The 7500-nt window shown below is 47.7% G+C and overlaps 31 non-coding genes across 31 annotated transcripts; all 31 read left to right on the plus strand.

The window, feature by feature from the left end:
• Window positions 1-134: 134 nt before the first annotated feature.
• TRNAT-CGU (transfer RNA threonine (anticodon CGU)) lies at window positions 135-206 on the plus strand. The gene has a single exon. It is a non-coding gene; the product is annotated as a tRNA-Thr (tRNA).
• Window positions 207-348: 142 nt separating this feature from the next.
• Window positions 349-419, plus strand: TRNAR-CCU (transfer RNA arginine (anticodon CCU)). Its single transcript has one exon. It is a non-coding gene; the product is annotated as a tRNA-Arg (tRNA).
• A 142-nt stretch (window positions 420-561) lies between these two features.
• TRNAR-CCU (transfer RNA arginine (anticodon CCU)) lies at window positions 562-632 on the plus strand. The gene has a single exon. It is a non-coding gene; the product is annotated as a tRNA-Arg (tRNA).
• Window positions 633-774: 142 nt separating this feature from the next.
• Window positions 775-845, plus strand: TRNAR-CCU (transfer RNA arginine (anticodon CCU)). The gene has a single exon. It is a non-coding gene; the product is annotated as a tRNA-Arg (tRNA).
• Window positions 846-987: 142 nt separating this feature from the next.
• Window positions 988-1058, plus strand: TRNAR-CCU (transfer RNA arginine (anticodon CCU)). The gene has a single exon. It is a non-coding gene; the product is annotated as a tRNA-Arg (tRNA).
• A 142-nt stretch (window positions 1059-1200) lies between these two features.
• TRNAR-CCU (transfer RNA arginine (anticodon CCU)) lies at window positions 1201-1271 on the plus strand. The gene has a single exon. It is a non-coding gene; the product is annotated as a tRNA-Arg (tRNA).
• Window positions 1272-1413: 142 nt separating this feature from the next.
• TRNAR-CCU (transfer RNA arginine (anticodon CCU)) lies at window positions 1414-1484 on the plus strand. Its single transcript has one exon. It is a non-coding gene; the product is annotated as a tRNA-Arg (tRNA).
• A 355-nt stretch (window positions 1485-1839) lies between these two features.
• TRNAR-CCU (transfer RNA arginine (anticodon CCU)) lies at window positions 1840-1910 on the plus strand. Its single transcript has one exon. It is a non-coding gene; the product is annotated as a tRNA-Arg (tRNA).
• A 142-nt stretch (window positions 1911-2052) lies between these two features.
• On the plus strand, window positions 2053-2123 carry TRNAR-CCU (transfer RNA arginine (anticodon CCU)). Its single transcript has one exon. It is a non-coding gene; the product is annotated as a tRNA-Arg (tRNA).
• Window positions 2124-2265: 142 nt separating this feature from the next.
• On the plus strand, window positions 2266-2336 carry TRNAR-CCU (transfer RNA arginine (anticodon CCU)). Its single transcript has one exon. It is a non-coding gene; the product is annotated as a tRNA-Arg (tRNA).
• Window positions 2337-2478: 142 nt separating this feature from the next.
• On the plus strand, window positions 2479-2550 carry TRNAT-CGU (transfer RNA threonine (anticodon CGU)). The gene has a single exon. It is a non-coding gene; the product is annotated as a tRNA-Thr (tRNA).
• A 142-nt stretch (window positions 2551-2692) lies between these two features.
• TRNAT-CGU (transfer RNA threonine (anticodon CGU)) lies at window positions 2693-2764 on the plus strand. Its single transcript has one exon. It is a non-coding gene; the product is annotated as a tRNA-Thr (tRNA).
• A 142-nt stretch (window positions 2765-2906) lies between these two features.
• TRNAT-CGU (transfer RNA threonine (anticodon CGU)) lies at window positions 2907-2978 on the plus strand. Its single transcript has one exon. It is a non-coding gene; the product is annotated as a tRNA-Thr (tRNA).
• A 568-nt stretch (window positions 2979-3546) lies between these two features.
• On the plus strand, window positions 3547-3618 carry TRNAT-CGU (transfer RNA threonine (anticodon CGU)). The gene has a single exon. It is a non-coding gene; the product is annotated as a tRNA-Thr (tRNA).
• Window positions 3619-3760: 142 nt separating this feature from the next.
• On the plus strand, window positions 3761-3832 carry TRNAT-CGU (transfer RNA threonine (anticodon CGU)). The gene has a single exon. It is a non-coding gene; the product is annotated as a tRNA-Thr (tRNA).
• A 142-nt stretch (window positions 3833-3974) lies between these two features.
• Window positions 3975-4046, plus strand: TRNAT-CGU (transfer RNA threonine (anticodon CGU)). Its single transcript has one exon. It is a non-coding gene; the product is annotated as a tRNA-Thr (tRNA).
• Window positions 4047-4188: 142 nt separating this feature from the next.
• On the plus strand, window positions 4189-4260 carry TRNAT-CGU (transfer RNA threonine (anticodon CGU)). The gene has a single exon. It is a non-coding gene; the product is annotated as a tRNA-Thr (tRNA).
• Window positions 4261-4401: 141 nt separating this feature from the next.
• On the plus strand, window positions 4402-4473 carry TRNAT-UGU (transfer RNA threonine (anticodon UGU)). Its single transcript has one exon. It is a non-coding gene; the product is annotated as a tRNA-Thr (tRNA).
• Window positions 4474-4615: 142 nt separating this feature from the next.
• Window positions 4616-4687, plus strand: TRNAT-UGU (transfer RNA threonine (anticodon UGU)). The gene has a single exon. It is a non-coding gene; the product is annotated as a tRNA-Thr (tRNA).
• A 142-nt stretch (window positions 4688-4829) lies between these two features.
• Window positions 4830-4900, plus strand: TRNAR-CCU (transfer RNA arginine (anticodon CCU)). The gene has a single exon. It is a non-coding gene; the product is annotated as a tRNA-Arg (tRNA).
• Window positions 4901-5042: 142 nt separating this feature from the next.
• On the plus strand, window positions 5043-5113 carry TRNAR-CCU (transfer RNA arginine (anticodon CCU)). The gene has a single exon. It is a non-coding gene; the product is annotated as a tRNA-Arg (tRNA).
• A 142-nt stretch (window positions 5114-5255) lies between these two features.
• On the plus strand, window positions 5256-5326 carry TRNAR-CCU (transfer RNA arginine (anticodon CCU)). Its single transcript has one exon. It is a non-coding gene; the product is annotated as a tRNA-Arg (tRNA).
• A 141-nt stretch (window positions 5327-5467) lies between these two features.
• TRNAR-CCU (transfer RNA arginine (anticodon CCU)) lies at window positions 5468-5538 on the plus strand. The gene has a single exon. It is a non-coding gene; the product is annotated as a tRNA-Arg (tRNA).
• Window positions 5539-5679: 141 nt separating this feature from the next.
• TRNAT-CGU (transfer RNA threonine (anticodon CGU)) lies at window positions 5680-5751 on the plus strand. Its single transcript has one exon. It is a non-coding gene; the product is annotated as a tRNA-Thr (tRNA).
• A 142-nt stretch (window positions 5752-5893) lies between these two features.
• On the plus strand, window positions 5894-5965 carry TRNAT-CGU (transfer RNA threonine (anticodon CGU)). Its single transcript has one exon. It is a non-coding gene; the product is annotated as a tRNA-Thr (tRNA).
• Window positions 5966-6107: 142 nt separating this feature from the next.
• On the plus strand, window positions 6108-6179 carry TRNAT-CGU (transfer RNA threonine (anticodon CGU)). Its single transcript has one exon. It is a non-coding gene; the product is annotated as a tRNA-Thr (tRNA).
• Window positions 6180-6535: 356 nt separating this feature from the next.
• Window positions 6536-6607, plus strand: TRNAT-CGU (transfer RNA threonine (anticodon CGU)). The gene has a single exon. It is a non-coding gene; the product is annotated as a tRNA-Thr (tRNA).
• Window positions 6608-6749: 142 nt separating this feature from the next.
• Window positions 6750-6821, plus strand: TRNAT-CGU (transfer RNA threonine (anticodon CGU)). The gene has a single exon. It is a non-coding gene; the product is annotated as a tRNA-Thr (tRNA).
• Window positions 6822-6963: 142 nt separating this feature from the next.
• On the plus strand, window positions 6964-7035 carry TRNAT-CGU (transfer RNA threonine (anticodon CGU)). The gene has a single exon. It is a non-coding gene; the product is annotated as a tRNA-Thr (tRNA).
• A 142-nt stretch (window positions 7036-7177) lies between these two features.
• Window positions 7178-7249, plus strand: TRNAT-CGU (transfer RNA threonine (anticodon CGU)). The gene has a single exon. It is a non-coding gene; the product is annotated as a tRNA-Thr (tRNA).
• Window positions 7250-7391: 142 nt separating this feature from the next.
• On the plus strand, window positions 7392-7463 carry TRNAT-CGU (transfer RNA threonine (anticodon CGU)). Its single transcript has one exon. It is a non-coding gene; the product is annotated as a tRNA-Thr (tRNA).
• The last annotated feature ends 37 nt before the right edge of the window (window positions 7464-7500 follow it).

Genomic DNA, 7500 nt, shown 5'->3' on the forward strand with positions numbered 1-7500 from the left:
ACCACTTTTTTTATTTTGTTAGGTAAACATGAGTGTGCTAATTAATGCGATGAGATAGAAATCCATATTCAATATGCACCGAGAGGAGCGAGCGCTTCCCTAATGTCTGATCTGAAGGAGCTGCTGTAAGAAGCGCCGCTATAGCTCAGTGGCAGAGCGCTGGTCTCGTAAACCAGCTTGCGTGAGTTCAATCCTCACTGGCGGCTGAAGACTGACCACTTTTTTTATTTTGTTAGGTAAACATGAGTGTGCTAATTAATGCGATGAGATAGAAATCCATATTCAATATGCACCGAGAGGCGCGAGCGCTTCCCTAATGTCTGATCTGAAGGAGCTGCTGTAAGAAGCGCCGCTATAGCTCAGTGGCAGAGCGCTGGTCTCCTAAACCAGCGGTCGTGAGTTCAATCCTACTGGCGGCTGAAGCCTGACCACTTTGTTTATTTTGTTAGGTAAACATGAGTGTGCTAATTAACGCGATGAGATAGAAATCCATATTCAGTATGCACCGAGAGGCGCGAGCGCTTCCCTAATGTCTGATCTGAAGGAGCTGCTGTAAGAAGCGCCGCTATAGCTCAGTGGCAGAGCGCTGGTCTCCTAAACCAGCGGTCGTGAGTTCAATCCTACTGGCGGCTGAAGCCTGACCACTTTTTTTATTTTGTTAGGTAAACATGAGTGTGCTAATTAATGCGATGAGATAGAAATCCATATTCAATATGCACCGAGAGGCGCGAGCGCTTCCCTAATGTCTGATCTGAAGGAGCTGCTGTAAGAAGCGCCGCTATAGCTCAGTGGCAGAGCGCTGGTCTCCTAAACCAGCGGTCGTGAGTTCAATCCTACTGGCGGCTGAAGCCTGACCACTTTTTTTATTTTGTTAGGTAAACATGAGTGTGCTAATTAACGCGATGAGATAGAAATCCATATTCAGTATGCACCGAGAGGCGCGAGCGCTTCCCTAATGTCTGATCTGAAGGAGCTGCTGTAAGAAGCGCCGCTATAGCTCAGTGGCAGAGCGCTGGTCTCCTAAACCAGCGGTCGTGAGTTCAATCCTACTGGCGGCTGAAGCCTGACCACTTTTTTTATTTTGTTAGGTAAACATGAGTGTGCTAATTAACGCGATGAGATAGAAATCCATATTCAGTATGCACCGAGAGGCGCGAGCGCTTCCCTAATGTCTGATCTGAAGGAGCTGCTGTAAGAAGCGCCGCTATAGCTCAGTGGCAGAGCGCTGGTCTCCTAAACCAGCGGTCGTGAGTTCAATCCTACTGGCGGCTGAAGCCTGACCACTTTTTTTATTTTGTTAGGTAAACATGAGTGTGCTAATTAATGCGATGAGATAGAAATCCATATTCAATATGCACCGAGAGGCGCGAGCGCTTCCCTAATGTCTGATCTGAAGGAGCTGCTGTAAGAAGCGCCGCTATAGCTCAGTGGCAGAGCTCTGGTCTCCTAAACCAGCGGTCGTGAGTTCAATCCTACTGGCGGCTGAAGCCTGACCACTTTTTTTATTTTGTTAGGTAAACATGAGTGTGCTAATTAACGCGATGAGATAGAAATCCATATTCAGTATGCACCGAGAGGCGCGAGCGCTTCCCTAATGTCTGATCTGAAGGAGCTGCTGTTAGAAGCGCCGCTATAGCTCAGTGGCAGAGCGCTGGTCTCCTAAACCAGCGGTCTTGAGTTCAATCCTTCTGGCGGCTGAAGCCTGACCACTTTTTTTATTTTGTTAGGTAAACATGAGTGTGCTAATTAATGCGATGAGATAGAAATCCATATTCAATATGCACCGAGAGGCGCGAGCGCTTCCCTAATGTCTGATCTGAAGGAGCTGCTGTAAGAAGCGCCGCTATAGCTCAGTGGCAGAGCGCTGGTCTCCTAAACCAGCGGTCGTGAGTTCAATCCTACTGGCGGCTGAAGCCTGACCACTTTGTTTATTTTGTTAGGTAAACATGAGTGTGCTAATTAACGCGATGAGATAGAAATCCATATTCAGTATGCACCGAGAGGCGCGAGCGCTTCCCGAATGTCTGATATGAAGGAGCTGCTGTAAGAAGCGCCGCTATAGCTCAGTGGCAGAGCGCTGGTCTCCTAAACCAGCGGTCGTGAGTTCAATCCTACTGGCGGCTGAAGCCTGACCACTTTTTTTATTTTGTTAGGTAAACATGAGTGTGCTAATTAATGCGATGAGATAGAAATCCATATTCAATATGCACCGAGAGGCGCGAGCGCTTCCCTAATGTCTGATCTGAAGGAGCTGCTGTAAGAAGCGCCGCTATAGCTCAGTGGCAGAGCGCTGGTCTCCTAAACCAGCGGTCGTGAGTTCAATCCTACTGGCGGCTGAAGACTGACCACTTTGTTTATTTTGTTAGGTAAACATGAGTGTGCTAATTAACGCGATGAGATAGAAATCCATATTCAATATGCACCGAGAGGCGCGAGCGCTTCCCTAATGTCTGATCTGAAGGAGCTGCTGTAAGAAGCGCCGCTATAGCTCAGTGGCAGAGCGCTGGTCTCGTAAACCAGCTTGCGTGAGTTCAATCCTCACTGGCGGCTGAAGACTGACCACTTTTTTTATTTTGTTAGGTAAACATGAGTGTGCTAATTAATGCGATGAGATAGAAATCCATATTCAATATGCACCGAGAGGCGCGAGCGCTTCCCTAATGTCTGATCTGAAGGAGCTGCTGTAAGAAGCGCCGCTATAGCTCAGTGGCAGAGCGCTGGTCTCGTAAACCAGCTTGCGTGAGTTCAATCCTCACTGGCGGCTGAAGACTGACCACTTTTTTTATTTTGTTAGGTTAACATGAGTGTGCTAATTAATGCGATGAGATAGAAATCCATATTCAATATGCACCGAGAGGCGCGAGCGCTTCCCTAATGTCTGATCTGAAGGAGCTGCTGTAAAAAGCGCCGCTATAGCTCAGTGGCAGAGCGCTGGTCTCGTAAACCAGCTTGCGTGAGTTCAATCCTCACTGGCGGCTGAAGACTGACCACTTTTTTTATTTTGTTAGGTAAACATGAGTGTGCTAATAAATGCGATGAGATAGAAATCCATATTCAATATGCACCGAGAGGCGCGAGCGCTTCCCTAATGTCTGATCTGAAGGAGCTGCTGTAAGAAGCGCCGCTTTAGCTCAGTGGCAGAGCGCTGGTCTCGTAAACCAGCTTGCGTGAGTTCAATCCTCACTGGCGGCTGAAGACTGACCACTTTTTATTTTGTTAGGTAAACATGAGTGTGCTAATTAATGCGATGAGATAGAAATCCATATTCAATATGCACCGAGAGGCGCGGGCGCTTCCCTAATGTCTGATCTGAAGGAGCTGCTGTAAGAAGCGCCGCTATAGCTCAGTGGCAGAGCGCTGGTGTCGTAAACCAGCTTGCGTGAGTTCAATCCTCACTGGCGGCTGAAGACTGACCACTTTTTTTATTTTGTTAGGTAAACATGAGTGTGCTAATTAATGCGATGAGATAGAAATCCATATTCAATATGCACCGAGAGGCGCGAGCGCTTCCCTAATGTCTGATCTGAAGGAGCTGCTGTAAGAAGCGCCGCTATAGCTCAGTGGCAGAGCGCTGGTCTCGTAAACCAGCTTGCGTGAGTTCAATCCTCACTGGCGGCTGAAGACTGACCACTTTTTTTATTTTGTTAGGTAAACATGAGTGTGCTAATTAATGCGATGAGATAGAAATCCATATTCAATATGCACCGAGAGGCGCGAGCGCTTCCCTAATGTCTGATCTGAAGGAGCTGCTGTAAGAAGCGCCGCTATAGCTCAGTGGCAGAGCGCTGGTCTCGTAAACCAGCTTGCGTGAGTTCAATCCTCACTGGCGGCTGAAGACTGACCACTTTTTTTATTTTGTTAGGTAAACATGAGTGTGCTAATTAATGCGATGAGATAGAAATCCATATTCAATATGCACCGAGAGGCGCGAGCGCTTCCCTAATGTCTGATCTGAAGGAGCTGCTGTAAGAAGCGCCGCTATAGCTCAGTGGCAGAGCGCTGGTCTCGTAAACCAGCTTGCGTGAGTTCAATCCTCACTGGCGGCTGAAGACTGACCACTTTTTTTATTTTGTTAGGTAAACATGAGTGTGCTAATTAATGCGATGAGATAGAAATCCATATTCAATATGCACCGAGAGGCGCGAGCGCTTCCCTAATGTCTGATCTGAAGGAGCTGCTGTAAAAAGCGCCGCTATAGCTCAGTGGCAGAGCGCTGGTCTCGTAAACCAGCTTGCGTGAGTTCAATCCTCACTGGCGGCTGTAGACTGACCACTTTTTTATTTTGTTAGGTAAACATGAGTGTGCTAATTAATGCGATGAGATAGAAATCCATATTCAATATGCACCGAGAGGCGCGAGCGCTTCCCTAATGTCTGATCTGTAGGAGCTGCTGTAAGAAGCGCCGCTATAGCTCAGTGGCAGAGCGCTGGTCTTGTAAACCAGCTGTCATGAGTTCGATCCTCACTGGCGGCTGAAGCCTGACCGCTTTTTTTATTTTGTTAGGTAAACATGAGTGTGCTAATTAACGCGATGAGATAGAAATCCATATTCAATATGCACCGAGAGGCGCGAGCGCTTCCCTAATGTCTGATCTGAAGGAGCTGCTGTAAGAAGCGCCGCATTAGCTCAGTGGCAGAGCGCTGGTCTTGTAAACCAGCGGTCGTGAGTTCGATCCTCACTGGCGGCTGAAGCCTGACCACTTTGTTTATTTTGTTAGGTAAACATGAGTGTGCAAATTAACGCGATGAGATAGAAATCCATATTCAGTATGCACCGAGAGGCGCGAGCGCTTCCCGAATGTCTGATCTGAAGGAGCTGCTGTAAGAAGCGCCGCTATAGCTCAGTGGCAGAGCGCTGGTCTCCTAAACCAGCGGTCGTGAGTTCAATCCTACTGGCGGCTGAAGCCTGACCACTTTGTTTATTTTGTTAGGTAAACATGAGTGTGCTAATTAACGCGATGAGATAGAAATCCATATTCAGTATGCACCGAGAGGCGCGAGCGCTTCCCTAATGTCTGATCTGAAGGAGCTGCTGTAAGAAGCGCCGCTATAGCTCAGTGGCAGAGCGCTGGTCTCCTAAACCAGCGGTCGTGAGTTCAATCCTACTGGCGGCTGAAGCCTGACCACTTTGTTTATTTTGTTAGGTAAACATGAGTGTGCTAATTAACGCGATGAGATAGAAATCCATATTCAGTATGCACCGAGAGGCGCGAGCGCTTCCCGAATGTCTGATATGAAGGAGCTGCTGTAAGAAGCGCCGCTATAGCTCAGTGGCAGAGCGCTGGTCTCCTAAACCAGCGGTCGTGAGTTCAATCCTACTGGCGGCTGAAGCCTGACCACTTTTTTTATTTTGTTAGGTAAACATGAGTGCGTATATAATGCGATGAGATAGAAATCCATATTCAGTATGCACCGACAGGCGCGAGCGCTTCCCGAATGTCTGATATGAAGGAGCTGCTGTAAGAAGCGCCGCTATAGCTCAGTGGCAGAGCTCTGGTCTCCTAAACCAGCGGTCGTGAGTTCAATCCTACTGGCGGCTGAAGCCTGACCACTTTTTTTATTTTGTTAGGTAAACATGAGTGCGTATATAATGCGATGAGATAGAAATCCATATTCAATATGCACCGAGAGGCGCGAGCGCTTCCCTAATGTCTGATCTGAAGGAGCTGCTGTAAGAAGCGCCGCTATAGCTCAGTGGCAGAGCGCTGGTCTCGTAAACCAGCTTGCGTGAGTTCAATCCTCACTGGCGGCTGAAGACTGACCACTTTTTTTATTTTGTTAGGTAAACATGAGTGTGCTAATTAATGCGATGAGATAGAAATCCATATTCAATATGCACCGAGAGGCGCGAGCGCTTCCCTAATGTCTGATCTGAAGGAGCTGCTGTAAGAAGCGCCGCTATAGCTCAGTGGCAGAGCGCTGGTCTCGTAAACCAGCTTGCGTGAGTTCAATCCTCACTGGCGGCTGAAGACTGACCACTTTTTTTATTTTGTTAGGTAAACATGAGTGTGCTAATTAATGCGATGAGATAGAAATCCATATTCAATATGCACCGAGAGGCGCGAGCGCTTCCCTAATGTCTGATCTGAAGGAGCTGCTGTAAGAAGCGCCGCTATAGCTCAGTGGCAGAGCGCTGGTCTCGTAAACCAGCTTGCGTGAGTTCAATCCTCACTGGCGGCTGAAGACTGACCACTTTTTTTATTTTGTTAGGTAAACATCAGTGTGCTAATTATTGCGATGAGATAGAAATCCATATTCAATATGCACCGAGAGGCGCGAGCGCTTCCCTAATGTCTGATCTGAAGGAGCTGCTGTAAGAAGCGCCGCTATAGCTCAGTGGCAGAGCGCTGCTCTCGTAAACCAGCGGTAGTGAGTTCAATCCTCACTGGCGGCTGAAGCCTGACCACTTTTTTTATTTTGTTAGGTAAACATGAGTGTGCTAATTAATGCGATGAGATAGAAATCCATATTCAATATGCACCGAGAGGCGCGAGCGCTTCCCTAATGTCTGATCTGAAGGAGCTGCTGTAAGAAGCGCCGCTATAGCTCAGTGGCAGAGCGCTGGTCTCGTAAACCAGCTTGCGTGAGTTCAATCCTCACTGGCGGCTGAAGACTGACCACTTTTTTTATTTTGTTAGGTAAACATGAGTGTGCTAATTAATGCGATGAGATAGAAATCCATATTCAATATGCACCGAGAGGCGCGAGCGCTTCCCTAATGTCTGATCTGAAGGAGCTGCTGTAAGAAGCGCCGCTATAGCTCAGTGGCAGAGCGCTGGTCTCGTAAACCAGCTTGCGTGAGTTCAATCCTCACTGGCGGCTGAAGACTGACCACTTTTTTTATTTTGTTGGGTAAACATGAGTGTGCTAATTAATGCGATGAGATAGAAATCCATATTCAATATGCACCGAGAGGCGCGAGCGCTTCCCTAATGTCTGATCTGAAGGAGCTGCTGTAAGAAGCGCCGCTATAGCTCAGTGGCAGAGCGCTGGTCTCGTAAACCAGCTTGCGTGAGTTCAATCCTCACTGGCGGCTGAAGACTGACCACTTTTTTTATTTTGTTAGGTAAACATGAGTGTGCTAATTAATGCGATGAGATAGAAATCCATATTCAATATGCACCGAGAGGCGCGAGCGCTTCCCTAATGTCTGATCTGAAGGAGCTGCTGTAAGAAGCGCCGCTATAGCTCAGTGGCAGAGCGCTGGTCTCGTAAACCAGCTTGCGTGAGTTCAATCCTCACTGGCGGCTGAAGACTGACCACTTTTTTTATTTTGTTAGGTAAACATGAGTGTGCTAATTAATGCGATGAGATAGAAATCCATATTCAATATGCACCGAGAGGCGCGAGCGCTTCCCTAATGTCTGATCTGAAGGAGCTGCTGTAAGAAGCGCCGCTATAGCTCAGTGGCAGAGCGCTGGTCTCGTAAACCAGTTTGCGTGAGTTCAATCCTCACTGGCGGCTGAAGACTGACCACTTTTTTAATTTTGTTAGGTAAACA

The sequence above is a fragment of the Amblyomma americanum genome, chromosome 6 (genome assembly GCF_052857255.1).
Source record: "Amblyomma americanum isolate KBUSLIRL-KWMA chromosome 6, ASM5285725v1, whole genome shotgun sequence".
NCBI classification, from domain to species: Eukaryota; Metazoa; Arthropoda; class Arachnida; order Ixodida; family Ixodidae; genus Amblyomma; species Amblyomma americanum.